We start from the raw sequence: 18,046 nt of genomic DNA, 5'->3' as shown, positions 1-18,046 counted from the left end.
CTTCAGAAATGGAAGCGGATGATCTATCTCTTTTTCCTTCCATTTGAAATTCATGTAACAAGGAAGGTTACACATGAATATTTATGTATAAACCAATATAAAATGCTATAATAAGAAGAGCTAGTTACCAAATAGATATATTAAGAAAAGCAAAGCATGGAAATAAATGCGTATGCAATGAAGTATGTGTTAAATCAGAGATCAATGTGGAAATTGGACAAAATAGGCATTTTTTTTTTAATTTGGGCAGAAGAGACTTATGAGTGAATATAAATAAAAGTGACACAGACTGAAAATAGACTGATTGATCCATCTCTAGTAATAAACATGGTGGACCTTTGGAGCACTTCTTTAAAATATGCCTGGCAAAACAAAAATCCTGCCAAAGGACATTGCTGATGAATGTTTGGAGGTTTGAGCCAATCTAGCTTCCTACAGCTCTCCTGAGAAACAAAGACATTAATATTAACATGTGCATGCAACCCCAGAGCTCCTCAGTGTCACCATTTATCTTATTTACTTCCACCGACTAAAATGTCAAGCTGATACCGTGATTCTAAGTCACTTAGGAGGACTTGCAACCAAGTACAAATTCCAAACTAGGAACTGTAAGTCCCTCTAGAGACCTGAGCCAAGCAACTATTCACTGAATGCCACAACTTTCCATTTGCCTGGAAAGTGCTCATGAAAAAACTGTAAGTGTTAGGACTTGCCTCTACTTTGTCAGGACAATCTTTCTTTGGATAAGCCCAGGTTCAGAATATCTTGGTTTGCATCTAAAAAGGATACAGGATGTCTCTCCATAGTTCCTCTGTAATTTCCCCTGATCTTAATCTCCACAGAGTAGAGATTAGTCAAGTAAATAAATCAGTAAAGTCAATATGGAGCCTCCAGTTTTTTGTGCCAACTCAAGGAGTCACACCAATATTGTGACATGGTCAATACCCATTGCTTTACTTCCATTATTGTTGTTTACTGGCATCAAATTATTTTTCACTATGAATGAGAGGCCTTCAAGTCACCTTATCATTAAGCATCATGTTCAGGTTTTACAAACTCGGGCCTATTTCTTCTCAGTCCCAAATTGATTGCATCCATCTGGGTTAAGATTATCCTCTTTACCTACTGATTTGTTTTCTCTCTGTCCTGGAGTGTGCTGGAGGCTCCTTCTTTGGAAGCTTTTAAACAGAGGCTGGATGGCCATCTGTCAGGGGTGATTTGAATGCAATATCCCTGCTTCTTGGCAGGGGGTTGGACTGGATAGCCCATGAGGTCTCTTCCAACTCTTTGATTCTATGATTCTATGATTCCCTATATTTTCCGTCGAGTCATCTCTTCTCATGATATGGCCAAGATATGATAGCCCCAGTTTAGTCATTTTGACCTTGAGGGAAAGTTCAGGCCTGATTTGTTCCAGGACTTGTTTGTTTGACTTTTAGCACTCCATGATATATACACAGTGTTACAGCACAACTGGCACCACCTATATTTAAAACTTTAAGTTGCAAAGGTTTGAACTGTTTTAACATGTCCAGTTTACCTTGTAAATGTATAGTTGAATTGATTGGTTATCTACAGCTGTCAATCAGCGTTGTTTTACATCAATTGGCTCCATCCCTTCCTAGGGAGAAGAACAATACTTTCATTCCATTCTTACCACCAAAAGCTCAACAGATGGATGTGCGAAAGGCTTGGCTCAAAGCCCTTGGTCAAGTCATCTCTTACCATCAATTCTTAAGTTTATGCCCTTAAGATTCATACTTCATGCCCAGCTCATCTGGACGACACTAAGGAATCTTAAACGCCTTGATACCAGTCCTTTGGCATCAAGAGGAAGACTTTGTGTCTTCAATATAGGCAATTGGACTGGGGTTGTGAGTGTTTCAACCTCATAGCAATTGAGAAAGAGTGAACTTGGAAACTACTCAGCTGGAAAACTGCTTGGACCCAAGACAACCAGAGACTGTAATGTATATTTTCTTTACCCTTTTTGGAACATCAAGTTTAATGCCTCAGAAAGATAACTCCTTGTAAACAATAAAGCCTATTTTGAGTTATCTATAGTGTCTTGTTGATCCTCAAGAATTCTAGTTCTCTAAAGGAAGGCAAGAAGCAATCCCCTGGGCAAAAGTTGCCACATCCTTGTTTTTTCACTAAGAACTATAGATCCCCAGGCAGCGACGGCATACACAGTATCATAATTTTGGTCACTCCAGGGCCAGGTAGGAATTTCCTCGCTCTTTACGGGGGTTTCTCTGTTTACCCTACACAATCATGGAGAATCGGACATTTGGCTAAAAGTGGTGTCTTAATAGTTCTCCATGGCAGGTACTGGGAGGAGATATAAACTGATGGAGGCCAGAACCGCCCCATCCATCCTAACATTTAGGAAATGGGTGAAGACGTGGCTGTGGAGTCAGGCCTTCGAGGAATGAGAGAACACCATAAGACCCTGGATGGAAGTTGATGTAGATCCATCTTAATAGGACGACTGACCACAGTAGTTTTAGACATAGTGTTATTTTAAAGTTTTTGTAATTGTGATATATGATATTTTAATGAATGTATATGTTTTTATGGCTGTAAACCGGGCTGAGTCCCTCAACGAGGTTGAGAAGCTCGGTATACAAAACTGTGAAATAAATAAATAAATAAATATATCCTCTGACATCTTTGAGTAGGATGAGAATTCAGAACTGGTCTCTGGGTCTTTTGCGATCACTTGTGGCCAAAATGCCCTGGGGATTTACATCTTCTGGCTAGCTTTCTAGTTAATTAGCTGGCCTGGGAGAAACCCTGACTTTCAGGAATTCCTCTCAGGGGCTATGGTGTTTTTGCCCAGTGGAGATCGGGAGGCCTAGTTTGGGGAGACCAATGGCTCCAGCTGCTCCCATACCACATTGCACTCCCCGTTTATATTTACTTATCCCCAACAAAAACTAATTTGATAGATAATAGTTAATAAAGTTGCCCTTATTTTATCCCATCTTTTGTGTTTGGTCTCTTTTTTTCCTCAGGTTGGGGAGCAAAAGAGTAGGGGAATGCAATTCAGACCATGATGATCTGGCTGCTCTGAGGTCCTATGCAGAGGAAAAGGCAATGTATTCCATCTGAAAGTGTGCTGTCATTCTTGAGCTGACATCAGTTGATTCTTCATTGACTGATTTGCCTCCCCTTCTGTACTGGAAGTGCATGGAACTGCACCCACATCTAGAATGTTGATTGCTGGGTGATTTTCACTCTCTCTCAGCTTAACCTACTTTGAAGTTTATTGTGAGGGGAAAAAGTAATACAAAGGGGAAGTATGTACTTAAACTCTATAGAGCAGTGCTTCTCAAACTTCCTAATGCCGTGACCCCTTAATTGAGTTCCTCCTGTTGTGGTGACCCCCAACCATAACATTATTTTTGTTGCTACTTCATAAATGTCGTTTTGCTACTGTTATGAATCATCATGTAAATATCTGAGATGGTATTTTCATTCACTGGACCAAACTGAGCACAAATACCCAATACACAAATTTGGATACTGGTGAGGTTTTGGGATGGGTGGGTGGGTTGATTTTGTCATTTGGGAGTTGTACTTGCTGGGATTTATAGTTCACCTGCAATTAAAGAGCATTCTGAATTCCACCAACGGAATTGAACCAAACTTGGCACACAGAACTCCCATGAGCAACAGAAAACCCATCCAGATGAAGGGTTTGGTGGGCATTGACCTTGAGTTTTGGAGTCGTAGTTCACCTACATCCAGAGAGCACTGTGGACTCAAACAATGATGGATCTGGGACAATTTTGGCACAGATACACAATATACCCAAAAGCAAACACTGGTGGACTTTTGGGAAAATAGACCTTGACATTTGGGAGTTGTAGTTGCTAGGATTTATAGTTCACCTACAATCAAAGAGCATTCTGAATCCCACCAATGATAAAATTTGGCCAAACTTCCCACACAGAACCCCCATGACCAACAGAAAATACTGTGTTTTCTGATGCTCTTTCATGACCCCTCTGACATCCCCTTCACGACCCCCCCAGGGGTCTTGACCCCCAGGTTGAGAACCACTGCTATAGAGGCAGTAAGAGAGGTAATTTATCTCAATTTAACTAACTATGGAATGTGAATACATTTATTAAAGAAGTACAATAGAGTCTTGCTTATCCCACCTTCACTTATCCAACATTCTGTATTATCCAACATAATCTGCCTCCTGCCCAGGTCCACAGCTATTTCAATACATTGCGATGTTTTGGTGCTAAATTTGTCAATTATGTAATCACTACATAATGTTACCATGTATCAAACTGATTTTTCTGTTGATTTGTTGTAAAACATGATGTTTTGGTGCTTAATTTGAAAAATCCTACCATAATTTGACGTTTAATAAACTTTTCCTTAATTCCTCCTTATTATCCAACATTTTTGCTTATCTAACATTCTGACAGCCCGTTGATGTTGGATAAGTGACCGCATCTCCGTTTATGAACCCATGCACTCCCTTCGTTCATCCGGAGAGGCCCTGCTCGTGATCCCACCTGCGTCGCAGGCACGTTTGGTGGGGACGAGGGACAGGGCCTTCTCTGTGGTTGCCCCCCGACTCTGGAACTCCCTCCCCAAAGACTAGCATCCACGTTGGCAGTCTTTAGGAAGAACTTGAAGACCTGGGTATTCCGATGTGCCTTTCCAGAATAGGATAACCCCCAGCACTATGTCCCAGAAGCACTTTAATAGAGTTTAAGACTCTCTGCACATTGCACTTGCCCAGAATCCCAACATACTACCTTTCACACCCAGCACTTTTTTAACCTGTACCCATCACTGGCCCGGCCTGGTTTTTATTGCGTAATCATGCAATGTTTTGTAATTGCTTATGTTTTTTAATTTGCTTTGCATCGTATTGTTATTGTTTGCTGTCATTGTGTTGAGGCCTTTGCCTTTATAAGCCGCATCGAGTCCTTCGGGAGATACTAGCGGGGTACAAATAAAGTTTAATAATAATAATAATAATAAGTGAGATTCATCTATAAGTCAATTTCCAGGAGAATACATCAGGCATTGAAAGAAAGTAGATATTTTTATCCTAATTTGTACAGTTCCCACATCACTCAGCTATGAAGGAGGAGGAGGAAAGAAGAAAGCAGGGAGGAAAGAGGGAAGCTTCCATTTAGCTCTTCTATGGATTAGATATACTATATATAGATTCATATATTAGTCTATTGTTCTTTCTCTTCCAGTGGGCCATTTGGATTCACGTGCATGTTTTCCATCAATAAGGGACCCCTGAATAAAATGGTAATGTGGGATTGGTAATTGTATGTCAAAACAGTAATTTTTTTTCCTTCCTTCTGATGCTACATTTCTTTTTAAAAAGCAGACAGGTGAAATCCTGAGTCTGTCAATGAAAAGACAGCTATCTCCTTTTCTGTGCAGATAATTCCTATTTGGAGCATTAAACAAAGCTAAAAGGAAAATGTATATAAAAATGATCTATGACTATTGTTGTGTTTGCTGTTGCAGAAATGGAGCATTGGCTGTTATACGTGAATTAATAATAAACTTTCCATTCAGCTGAGCAAATACAGGGCATTGATTTAACACACCGCTTTGGCATTCTTTTTGTGTTTTAGGGGTGAGTAAAGAATCTACTTTCAATCTGAGGTTCAGCAGACCTGTCTCAGTCAACACTTCCAAACGTATCCAGAGTCCCATTTGCGCTCAGGTATTCTTGCAGAAATGGATGGATGGAGACACATTTAAAAGAAGTGGGCACACTTCAGATGTGTGCAAAACATGGATTTAATACCACTCTGGGCAATGTGGGCGAAGGAGTTCAAGCAATAAAAATCAGTCTTGAAGCTTCAACTTTTGTTATGGCCTGTAAGAGAAAAAGAGGAGAACAAAAACCGCACCTTGACTTGGCCCCAGATGCTGATAAAAGGACCTCCTTCCATCACCCAGAAGAGAAGAGTAGCCAAGCATATCATGGCTAGGCCCACCAACTGATAGAAAATCTCCCTTCCAACTCAGCTGACATTGTGCCAACCTCTGAGGCAGAGAACAGCCTGTTTCCTCTGCATCTCATCCCCTCTTGCCCTACCATTGCCTTTTCCTTGTGTGTCATGTCTTTTTAGATTATAAGGCTGAGGGCATACATTTGTAAGATTTCCCCCCTGAATTGAGGGGGTGTCAGTACTCTAAACAATAAAACTTTATGGAATTATACTATGCACCATTTAAAAAAACTAAAAGAAAACTAGTTTCCTCCTTAAGGTAAAGGTAAAGGTAGTCCCCTGACATTAAGTCCAGTCATGTCTGACTCTGGGGTGTGGTGCTCGTCTCCATTTTTAAGCCGAAGAGCCAGCGTTGTCCGTAGACACCTCCAAGGTCATGTGGCCGGCATGACTGCATGGAGTGCTGTTACCTTCCCACCGGAGCGGTACCTATTGATCTACTCACATTTGCATGTTTTCGAACTGCTAGGTTGGCAGAAGCTAGGGCTGACAGCGGAAGCTCACGCCGCTCCCCAGAATCGAACCTGCAACCTTTCGATCAACAAGCTCAGCAGCTCAGTGCTTTAACCCACTGCGCCACCGGGGGCGCCTTACAAAACATTTATTTGTGGTATTTGTGGTATACCGCCCTTCTCAACCCCGAAGGCGACTCAAGGTGGTTCACAATGAACCGCCCTGAGTCCCCTTCGGGGTTGAGAAGGACGGTATACAAGTAAAATCTTATTGTATTTTCACCTAAAGCTGATCTACTGAATTAATGGGCTTGCTATTGTTTTTTACCATTTGGAACACAACATCAAGAAACTGGAAGGAGCTACAAGGAACTTTCAATCCATTCCCCTGTTATTCAGCAAAAGCTAAAGGACTTCTGAGAGACAGCCATTCAACCTCTGCACAAAGATCTTGAAACAAGGAGAGTCAAAAATGCAATGGTGTTTAATGGTTTGTTTAATTATGTTATTGCACTAGCATTGAATGTTTGCCATTTTTACTTTGGAAGCTGCCCTGAGTCCCCATGGGAAGAGAGGGTGGGTTAAAAATGAAGGTTTATTATATTATTATATTCATTTTCCATGGGTGCATTTACACTTTGGAACTGACATAGTTTGGCATCACTTTAACCACCATGGCTCAGTGTTATGAAATTATGGGAGTTGTAGTTTGAGCCACTATCATTTCCAGGCAGAGAAGGTGATTCCCCAATGCTTTGAACTGAATTTCCCAGGTCCTTGATCATGGCTCATGGTCACTGTGGGATGATGAACCTTGTATTTCATCAGTATTTCAAAACCCAATGTTCAGCTCTATGAATACAGGGTTAGTCAAAATGAATAGGCCAATAAGAAAATTAATTGTACCCGAATGTATGTTTACTGTAACCAAACCACAGCTACGTAGCGACAGATAAACTATCAAAGTTTTTTTTGAGCAACACACATGTACGTTAATGCCGCTAGGCGTCGCTAGGAGTCGCTGTTTTCAAAATGGCGGAATCAGGCAAAGAGAAGGCGTTTTGTGTGATGACATTTCTTTGGATGTGCTGCAACGGATGTGGAATGAACTGGACTATCGCTTGGACGTCTGCCGTGTCACACGGGGCGCCCATATCGAACATCTCTGAAGGTGAGACAAAACTTTGATAATTTATCTGTCGATACGTAGCTGTAGTTTGGTTACAATAAACATACATTTGTCTAAAATTAATTTTCTTATTGGCCTATTCATTTTGACTAACCCTGTATAATGGGTATATAAAAGTTTAATTAATTAATTAATTAATTAAAATGTGGGTCTCATCTCCCAGATATCCCATTATGTACATATACGCAAATTTAAGTATTGCAAAATGGGGGGGGGGGGGGGGAATCCCAAACAATTCTGACCCCAAGCATATCAGATAAGAAATACTTATTCTATATGGTCCCTGTGTCTGTGGTGTGTATGTGCCTTCAACCACAGATAATAGCAAACCTACATTTTAACTATACTTTGGAGCAATCATATTGTAGCATCACACCAGAAGACCTAGAAACAAAAACTCCTGGGTTGGGGGTGGAGAATGGGTAAGTGAAACCAAACCACAGATACTAAGACCCTACCTCTGGGGTTCATACTGTACAGTGTTCTATCATTTATCATGGGTGTTACATACCTGGACAACCCACAATAAGTGAAAATCTGCAAAGTAGGATTTTCCTTTCATTCTTATACTTTCTATGCATGTATCTCACAAAGAAAGAATGACACGAATTTCCTTTTCCCGGGGGGGGGGGGAGGAGGGGAGGGGAAGCCAGTCACTGGACCTTACCCTGGGGTTTGTCTCTGGGTCGGGTCTTGGCACGGCCCTCTTCAGCAGCAGCCTCCTCCTCCTCGCTATCACCGCTACTCCCTGCTCCGAGCACAGAAGACGGGCTTCAGCTCAGCCTGGCAGTGGAGTCAACGGTGGACAAGGAGCATGCGAGGAAGAAGCGAGGAAGAGGACCATGGGGGAAGAGGGCCAAGCTGAAGAGGGCCATGCCAAGGCCCAGCCCCAGGGAAAGGCCTAGTGCCTGGCTCCCCCTCCCATCCTCTTCCTCCTCCTCCTCCCCCCCCTCCCCCGCGGCTCCCCAGAAAAGGAAATTAGTGTTGTTGTATTGTCGAAGGCTTTCATGGCCAGAATCACTGGGTTGTTGTAGGTTTTTTCGGGCTGTATGGCCATGGTCTAGTGGCATTCTCTCCTGACGTTTCACCTGCATCTATGGCAAGCATCCTCAGAGGTAGTGAGGTCTGTTGGAACTAGGGAAAAGGGTATATATATATATATCTGTGGAATGACCAAGGTGAGACAAAGGACTCTTCTCTGCTGGAGCTGTGGTCATTCCACAGATATATAAACCCTTTTTCCTATTTCCAACAGACCTCACTACCTCTGAGGATGCTTGCCATAGATGCAGGCGAAACGTCAGGAGAGAATGCCTCTAGACCAGTGGTTCTCAACCTTCCTCATGCCGCGACCCCTTAATACAGTTCCTCATGTTGTGGTGACCCCCAACCATCAAATTATTTTCATTGCTACTTCATAATTGTAATTTTACTACTGTTATGAATCATAATGTAAATATCTGGTCTGCAGGGTGTATATTCATTCACTGGATTAAACTTGGCACAAATACCCAATACAACCAAATTTGACTACTGGCGGGGTTGGAGGGGCTGATTTTGTCATTTGAGAGTTGTAGTTACAGGGATTTATAGTTAACCAACAATCAAATAGCATTCGGAACTCTGCCAATGATGAAATCGAACCAAACTTGGCACACACAACTCCCATGGCCAATGGAAAATACTGGAAGGATTTGGTGGGCACTGACCTTGAGTTTGGGAGTTGCAGTTCACCTACCTCCAGAAACTCAAACAATGATGGATCTGGACCTAACTTGGCATGAATATTCAATATGCCCAAATGTAAACACTAGTGGAGTTTGGGGAAAATAGACCTTGACATTTGGGAGTTGTAGTTGTTGGGATTTATAGTTCACCTACAATCAAAGTGCATTCTGGACCCCACCAACAATATAATTAGTCCAAACTTCTCACACAGAACTCCCATGACCAACAGAAAATACTGTTTTCTGAAGGTCTTTGGTGACACCCCCTTGCGACCCCCCTGGGGGTCCCGACCCCCAGGTTGAGAAGCACTGCTCTAGACCATGGCCATACAGCCCGAAAAAACCTACAACAGCCCAATTAGTGTTGTTGTTTCCTTGTGAGATACATACATAGAAAGTATAAGAAGGAAAGGAAAGTATGAGAAGGGGAAGAAAAAACCCGCGAAAAACGAGTCCGCAATAAGTGAACTGTGAAGTAGCGAGGGAACACTATATATCATTTCCTCCAATATCAGCAACAACAACAACAACAACAACAACAACAAATTATCCTAGTATTGTTGCAACTACCCTTAGCTGGGAGATTTCTGGATGACCACGCTTTCACCTAAACTCATTGCAAATCAATTTTAGAATGCCAGGTTTGGTTTGACAACAGCATATCTTACTGCTAAAATTGCTAGAAGCAGGAAAAAAAGGAGAACAGGCATATCAAGCAATTACCCATTAAGGGAACATAAGGGAGGCTGAGTCCTGGAACTCCTACACTGAAGGTTAATGGAAAAAATTAAAGTTTATTGCTCTAAAAAAACAGATGGCGGAGAAGGAGCTCAGGTGTAAGAAAAGTGTCCACTTTGCCCTGTATAACAAGCCATCTCTAGTAAAAGGGATGCATAAAGGCCTTTCCCCAGCTGGCACGCTCATCATTCTGTATAATTAAAGGTCTGATAAGGTACAAACTCTATTAATTGGCCAAGTCAAATCCTTAAGGAATTGCCCGTTTGGCTAAGGATATCTATAGACTGTGTTTGGGGGAAATGTAGGGTATGTGTGTATATGGAAATGAGAGGGGATTTTTTTCCCTCTTTGGTCAAAGTGGCTTTCATTAGCAATTTTCTCCTTTTTAAATGAATGTATAATGAAACTGTAATGGACTATTAAGGCTTATGTTTATTCATGGAAAAGTAGTTAATAAGAAGCAAACTGTAATTAACTACACAGTCATACCTATCCATCTGTAAATAGATTTATTTATTTAATTCAATGGAAATGTGTTTGTATTTTTACCATGCCTTGTTAATGTGGGGGAGATTGGGTTCCCTGCTTCAGGTACTTCAGGTACAAAAGCACTGGCATCATCAGACTTATCATCATTACTATAATCATCATTGCATTTACAACCAATAAATGTAATGTTCGGCTTTTAGTCTTGGGCTTTTTTCCCAGCCCAGAACAAAAGACAGCCAGTTGCTGCTTTTTCAACTTATAGCAAACCTAAGGTAAGCCTATCAAGGTGTGTTCCTAGAAAAATATGTTCGGAGGGAGTCTGAACAGGGATTTGAATCCTGATCTCCAGAGTCATAGTCTAAAGATGAGACTACTCATGTTGGCTTTCTGTAGGACAGTTTACAAATTGTTAAACAGAGGCAACTAAAAATACAATATACAAAGGTTAAGAAATACATAACGGAACGAACAATAGAATCCCAAAGAGTTTAAAAGGTGACTGCTAAAAACAAATCAGCAGACAAAGAACAGCACATTCATTCCGAGAGTCAGGGGCAACCCCTCAAAAGATCCACTCCCATGTTTCCAACAAACAGAAAGGACTCCCCAGAAAATCTTAAACTAAGGGCAGAATCATATAGGAGAATACAATCCCGGACCTAAGATTAGAACAGGTGTGGGCAAATCCAGGCCCGGAGTATCTGCCCACACCTGTTCAGGAGAGTTCCACTGCTGAACGGCTCTCACAGTCAGGAAGTTCTTCCTCATGCTCAGATGGAATCTTCTTTCTTGTAGTTTGAAGCCATTGTTCCATTGCATCCTAGTCTCCAGGGAAGTGGAAAACAAGCTTGCTCCCTCCTCTCTGTGGCTTCCTTTCACATATTTATGCATGGCTATCATATCCCCTCTCAGCCTTCTCTTCTTCAGGCTAAACATGCCCAGCTCCTTAAGCAGCTCCTCATAGGACTTGTTCTCCAGACCCTTGATCATTTTAGTCGCCCTCCTCTGGACACATTCTTGCTTGTCAATATCTCTCTTGAATTGTGGTGCCCAGAATTGGACACAATATTCCAGGTGTGGTCTAACCAAAGCGGAATAGAGGGGTTGCATGATTTCCCTAGATTTAGACACTATGCTCCTGATATCGAGCTCTTTTGTGGGGCCCTCCCAGCGGGGGGAGATCCCTGAAGACCGCTAAAGGGGTCTTTGACCTCGGTGAGCAGCCAGCGAAAGCCAATCCAGAGCGCAAAAATATTAAAAATTAATCTCACCAGAGGCTGAAGAGGTATCAGTGACCGAAGCGTTTATTTCTGCGATTCAGCTGAAAAGGATGTGATTGCAGTGATAATTCACATACAAGCATACAGCATAAAGATTTTCCGGCATTTTTATACAGTCAGAACAAAGGAAAAACAGTTTGAAAATCCCGCCCGCCCTCTGCTGGCCGGCTTCACCCTGATTGGCTGGCCCCGGAACAGCTGGGAGGAGGCTTGGCTGTATGTCCCGCCTCTCGACCAATCAGCGAGCGTTGCCGCCTCTAGGAGGCCAATCGGCGCCTTCCTAGCGCCTCCGAAGATGGTCCAATCAGCAGCCAGGAGGCGGGACGAAGTTTGACAGCTCAGGGGAAATGGGATGCCCAGGGGGCATCCACCAGCTGTTACTGAGCCTTTGTTCTTATCGGTGGAGTGGCAGACAAGGGGGACAATGGGTTTCCCCCGGCCCATGATTGGATTTGGGAGGAAGTATGAAAAGGTGAAAGAAGGAGCTATTGACGGTGTTCGGACCTCAGGGGATCAACAAACACCATAAATTGAGTTAATCAATCTTTCTTCCTAAGTTTTGTTGACCCATCCCTTATCTTATTGTCTGCTCTGAAAATAAGCTTTGAGACGGAATCAATCATGGGCCCATGCAAATGTAAGGACTGGTTTTGGGAGGACAAAGGATTTCCTCCCTGTCGCGGTAATCCTTGGGTCACATTCCTTTTGGGGCAAAAGGGTCAGAGAGGAAAAGCGGGGAGAGGGAAACCAAAGTATATTTCATTCATTACATACATTTCATATGTGACATACATTTCATACGGCAAATCCCATCCCCATCCCCAGCGAAAGTTTATTAATAAAAATATTCAGTCACTTTATTATTGAAAGAAATTCACGGACTCCTGGCGAAGGCACACGGAAGCGGAGGCTGCTTGTGAATCGGAGCAAGCTGGAGCTGAAGGTTTACGTTCAAAACGTGGCTGAAAACAGTTCGGGAGGTGAGGCAGAAAGTCAATAGGAGAGGGCAAACAAGAGAGTCCAAGGGGGGTTTCCGGGTTGCGATCTGTGGAGCCAGGGTTCATGCCTGGCCGCCTTTCCGGGACTCCTGCGGGTGGCCGCAGTGGGTCCCTGGCTGTTGGATCCAAGCGGGAGCGAGCGCTGCCGAGAAGAAGCGGAAAGCCTGGCCAGTTTGACAATCAGCTGTTTCTCTGCAAGATAAAATACTTAAAACAAAACTAATTTTTACCCGGGTGAAGGAGCCCAAATCGAGAAAAGGGAAGTGGCAGTTAGTCTTAGAATTAGTTGTAGAAAAATATAAAATTGGAACGGCGGTGATCCGCCATCTTAGGTGTTTTTGTGGATAAGGGGGTCTGAAATGGCGGTTTCCGTATCCGTGATCTAGGCGAACGCAGATTCGGGGTCCAGGAGGCACCCGAAGGCGCCTCCCGCGGGCTCACGGCTCTCCGGAGCCCAAAAAAAGGTTTATTGCAATGTTATTTGGTTTGAGTCAAGAAAGGATACAAAAGTAGCATGCGGAAAGATAAAAAGTTGCAAGATTCAAGTACTTTTATTGGGGGAAGGATACAAAGTAAAGGGAAGGGGAAGGCTAGGTGAGACTGCAGGCATTCCTGGTCTTTGAGCTAGCTGCTGGGGCGCATTTCATCTGTTGGTCCCAAAAGCTTAGTCCAGGAACTGCGGAACTCTCCGCTGCAGCTCACACCAATGTGAAGGCGGGGCTCCCCGCCGCGCTCGGGCTCACTCCTAGTGTTTCATTATTTGAAAGGTTGTTTCATTGAGGAGGAGGGAGAAACTGACTTTCAGCTGCTATAGAGACCAGGGTACAAGGAAGCAATGGTTTCAAATGGCAGGGAAAGAGATTTGACTGAAAAGATTGGGAAGAACTTCCTGAGAGTAAGAGCTCTCTATGAGTGTGATGGAGAATCTTTCTCTTGAGGCTTTTCTGCAGAGGCTATGGGGAGTGCTTTGATTGTGCCTTCTTGCATGACAGGGGATTGGGCCCTGCTCTGGCCCACCATGTGGCCCCCAAGTTAGAAAGTTTGCCCATGCCTGATGTAGAATCATAGAGATGGAAGAAACACTAGGACAGTGGTTCTCAACCTGTGGGTCCCCGGATGTTTTGGCCTTCAACTCCCAAAAATCCTAATAGCTGGTAAATTAACTGGGATTTCTGGGAGTGTAATCTGAGGTGATTACACCCTCCACCCCCACCCCGCTTCCCAGGGCTCTGTAAAAGATAGTTCAGAATCAGGGATTTCATAGTTTTGCCAAAGATATCAGGGTGGAATAACCCCATTATTCCCTGTCTCTCCGTCTGTTTTTATGAATGGACTTTGGGGGTGGGGGGGGGGGCTGGCATGAGTTCCCCCTCAACCCTGCATGACCTCCCCCATTCCTATGAACTCTGTGTATGCTCCCATGCCCCATGCCCCATTCCCTATATGTATGTATGTCTATATATAAAAAAAATGAAGCCAAGCTCCCTTTTCATAAACCAGCAACTCATTGCTCTTGGAGTGTGGAGAAGAGCAAACTACAGGTGTGCTGCAATGCAACCTGGGCCCTGCTACATGCACAATGGAGGACCTCCTTGGGCCAACACCAGAGGCACTCCAAGTGGCCACCTACTGGTCAAAAGACATTTAATCAACTACCAAGCTTGCAAACTTTGTGTTTTGTCTCTTTGTCTGTTTGTTTGTTTTGTTAAAAATGTAATACAACTGTCTGGTTGCTCCTGACACGATAAATAAATAAATTGCTCTTGGAGTTTCCAAACTTCCTGAGCCAATAATCCCCTAACAAAGGACTCAACCAGATCCATTTGCATGAACAATAAGTAAATGGCTCTATTTGCCTGGACCTGGGAGGGTTGATAGCTAGACCATCCAGAATAATGGTGTCTACGGACATATTGAATCACTCAACACAAAGGACATTTCCCCATCTGTGAGGAATCGGGGATTTGTCACTGCCTCCCTGCTTGTCACATCCTGACCTCTGGAATCTTTCTCTGCTTCATCAATGAACTCCATCTCACAGGCTGCTACTTCCCCAATGGATGTCAGGTGGCGCAATACTGTCTAAACAGTATAATGTTTCCAGCAGTGTGGGGCATAGACATCCTGTGATAATGTGCCATGTCTCATTAAGAACCGCATCCGCAGTTTTAATATAGTTAGATATATTCCACACTGGGTATACATCTGCACCAGAAGTGACTTGCACCATGATGATGATTATGATGATGATTTTATAGTTATATGTTTATATTGTATGTGAGGCATTTAATTTTTGCCATTTATTTGATATGAACCTCTTTGAGTCCCTTCAGGAGTGAAAAAAGTGGTATATAAATCCAATCAATCATCAATAAGAAGACTATTGCCCATACTAAAAAAAACCCCAGACTAAATAGAGCTTCTGAAATCCTCCGTGTCTGTTTTGATGACAGGAAATCTTAGAGAAAAACAATGGTTTAGTATTTGCTCAGCCAATTGTTCTTCAGCTTCTTGGCTTAGATGGAACTCTGAATGGTAAAGTATATCTATCAGAATGCAATACCATCTCTTGTCAATAACATGTTCTGTCTATGGAAAGAAGCACACTAAATCAAATCTTATCTTCCTTGTTATTACAGCTTGTACTATACTTTTTGGGAGAAATTAATATCCTCCAGCAATATGCCGCTATAAAAAGCAACAGACGGCTGACCATGATCAGAGAAGTAAGCCCTTGTACTCTTCCTATTGCTTCTGGAAATCTACCAGTTGTGAAATGAAAATGTGGATGAGCTCACTTAAGGAAACAGAAATAGCTTAAGTGTGGAATGCTGAGCCAGAATGTACTTTGATTATTAGGGCTGTCGAGTTGACCTATTAAAAATGTACTGGATTAATCATCTGACTCTTCAGTTATGTATCAGTCAATTAACTGAGTAACTGTACATTTGCATATTACTGAAATCTCAGCACTACTATATTTCTGCAGATACTGCTGTGCTCCTGAATCTTTCCACTTTTAATCCATACATGGACACTATGCAGAGGAATCCAGGATTGTAGGTCTCCAGTAAATGGACTACAGATCACAAGAAACTGTAGTTTGTTTTTGTTTTTTTTTGTCATGTCAGGAGCGACATGAGAAACTGCAAGTCGCTTCTGGTGTGAGAGAATTGGCCATCTGCAAGGACATTGCCCAGGGGACGCCCGGATGATTTGATGTTTTATCATCCTTGTGGGAGGCTTCTCTCATTTCCCCGCATGAGGAGATGGAGCTGATAGAGGGAGCTCATCCGCCTCTCCCCGGATTCGAACCTGCGACCTGTCGGTCTTCAGTTCTGCCAGCACAGGGGTTTAACCCACTGTGCCACCGGGGGCTCCCCGGTGTAGTTGAACTGACAGTATTGGTCGGTGTTTCTCATATTGGTAGGCCAGGAAATCTGCTCAGCTCTTGATTTGCAGTCTTCAGCCCCTTCTACACAGAACATTTAATGAAGTTTGAAGTGAGCTTTAAATGGTTCTGGCTAGACAGCACACACTAGAAAAGCACACTGCTGTGTGGTTTAAGGACTTTTTAAATGAACATAAGCAAAGTCAGTGGAAACCCTGATAGGAAACCCTTAATGCATATTAGTGCATTCCAATGTAAATCATATCAGAGTGCAAAATTGGCTCCGCAGAATACGAGTTGCAGTGTGAACATACAAAGCACTATGCTAAGGTACACATGTGCTAAGGTACACATGGGGAGATTAAAAGAAATGTCTGCAGCTGTCAAACTGGTTCCAGGATTTCCTATGTTATCATCTAGACAGCAAGATCACTTTCTTCAATACCAGTTTGAAACTGATCTATGTGCCAATGTAGATGTGCCCCAAGATTCTGAATCCCAGTCCATAAGCTTCTGTGTGAGATCTCCACTTGGAGCATCAAAACTGAAGAGGGAACAGTTGACTGTCTTTGTGTGGCGTAATGTAAAATAAACCATGTGTAGTTCGTGTTTGATCAGCCCACACACTGCCTTGCAAGAGAAAGAAAATATGCCACACAGGTGAACAGTAAAGAGCAAATAGTTTACTCTTCTTAGTTCAGAACAACATATGTACAACATGATCAGTTGCACACCAGAGCTCCCTGTTGGCCAGCTCCTTCAAGGTCATGCCAGTCACTTCAAGGATACCATACATCCATCTTGCCCTTGGTCGACCCCTCTTCCTTTTTCCTTCCATTTTCCCCAGCATCATTGTCTTCTCTAAGCTTTCCTGTCTTCTTATTATATGCCCAAAGTACTTCATCTTTGCCTCTAATATCCTTCCCTCCAAAGAGCAGTCGGGCTTTATTTCCTGAAGTATGGACTGGTTGGATCTTCTTGCGGTCCAAGGCACTCTCAGACTTTCCTCCAACACCACAGTTCAAAAGCATCTATCTTCCTTCTTCTACATTTTACATTTTAACTTCCTTAAACTTCCTTAAACTTCCATGCACAGAGCTTGATTGGAAACTCAAGATGGTGGTGGTTCCTTCTCCTTCTCCTCATCTTTCTATTAATATCCTGATTTTATTACAAAAAGCAAAGTGGCACACACCCTTAAATAAACTATACAATTACAAACACAAAAAGCTAATATTAAAATAGAATTAAACTAGGATAACTTCTAAAACATTTCAGTTAAAATATAGTTAAATAAATAAATGCTGTTAAAAACCAGTCCTTTACACCATGCATCATTCCTTAGTTCATTTTAGAAACTCTGTTTTAAAATCCTGCCTGAATAAAAAGCCACCAAAGGCTGCCAGTTCCAATGTCACAGAAGTGAGTTATAACCCACTCCTGGAGTAAAACAACTACTTTCAAAGTAGAGACCATGCAAGGAAACAGAAAATAACACTTTCAAACTATTAAAGATTCGGAAGTCTCGGAAGGTCCAAAAAGTTTAGAACTTCTTCTCTTTTTTTTGTGAAAATAGGAATTGACTTTAGAATCAAACCACCATCACCCCCTACATCCAAAACGAGTTTAGAACTATTTTTTTTCGATCAAACAAGCCTAGTAGCCACCCATGTTCACAGGGTCTGTCTTATGGTGCTGCCAGGATGGAGCCCTGTGAGAAGTAGCCCTGTGTCATGTGATGGGCTCTGGTGGGCTCCATCCTAGGACA

This window comes from Anolis sagrei, chromosome 5 (genome assembly GCF_037176765.1).
Source record: "Anolis sagrei isolate rAnoSag1 chromosome 5, rAnoSag1.mat, whole genome shotgun sequence".
In the NCBI taxonomy this organism is placed as follows: Eukaryota; Metazoa; Chordata; class Lepidosauria; order Squamata; family Dactyloidae; genus Anolis; species Anolis sagrei.
Note: the sequence above shows the minus strand (reverse complement) of the source record.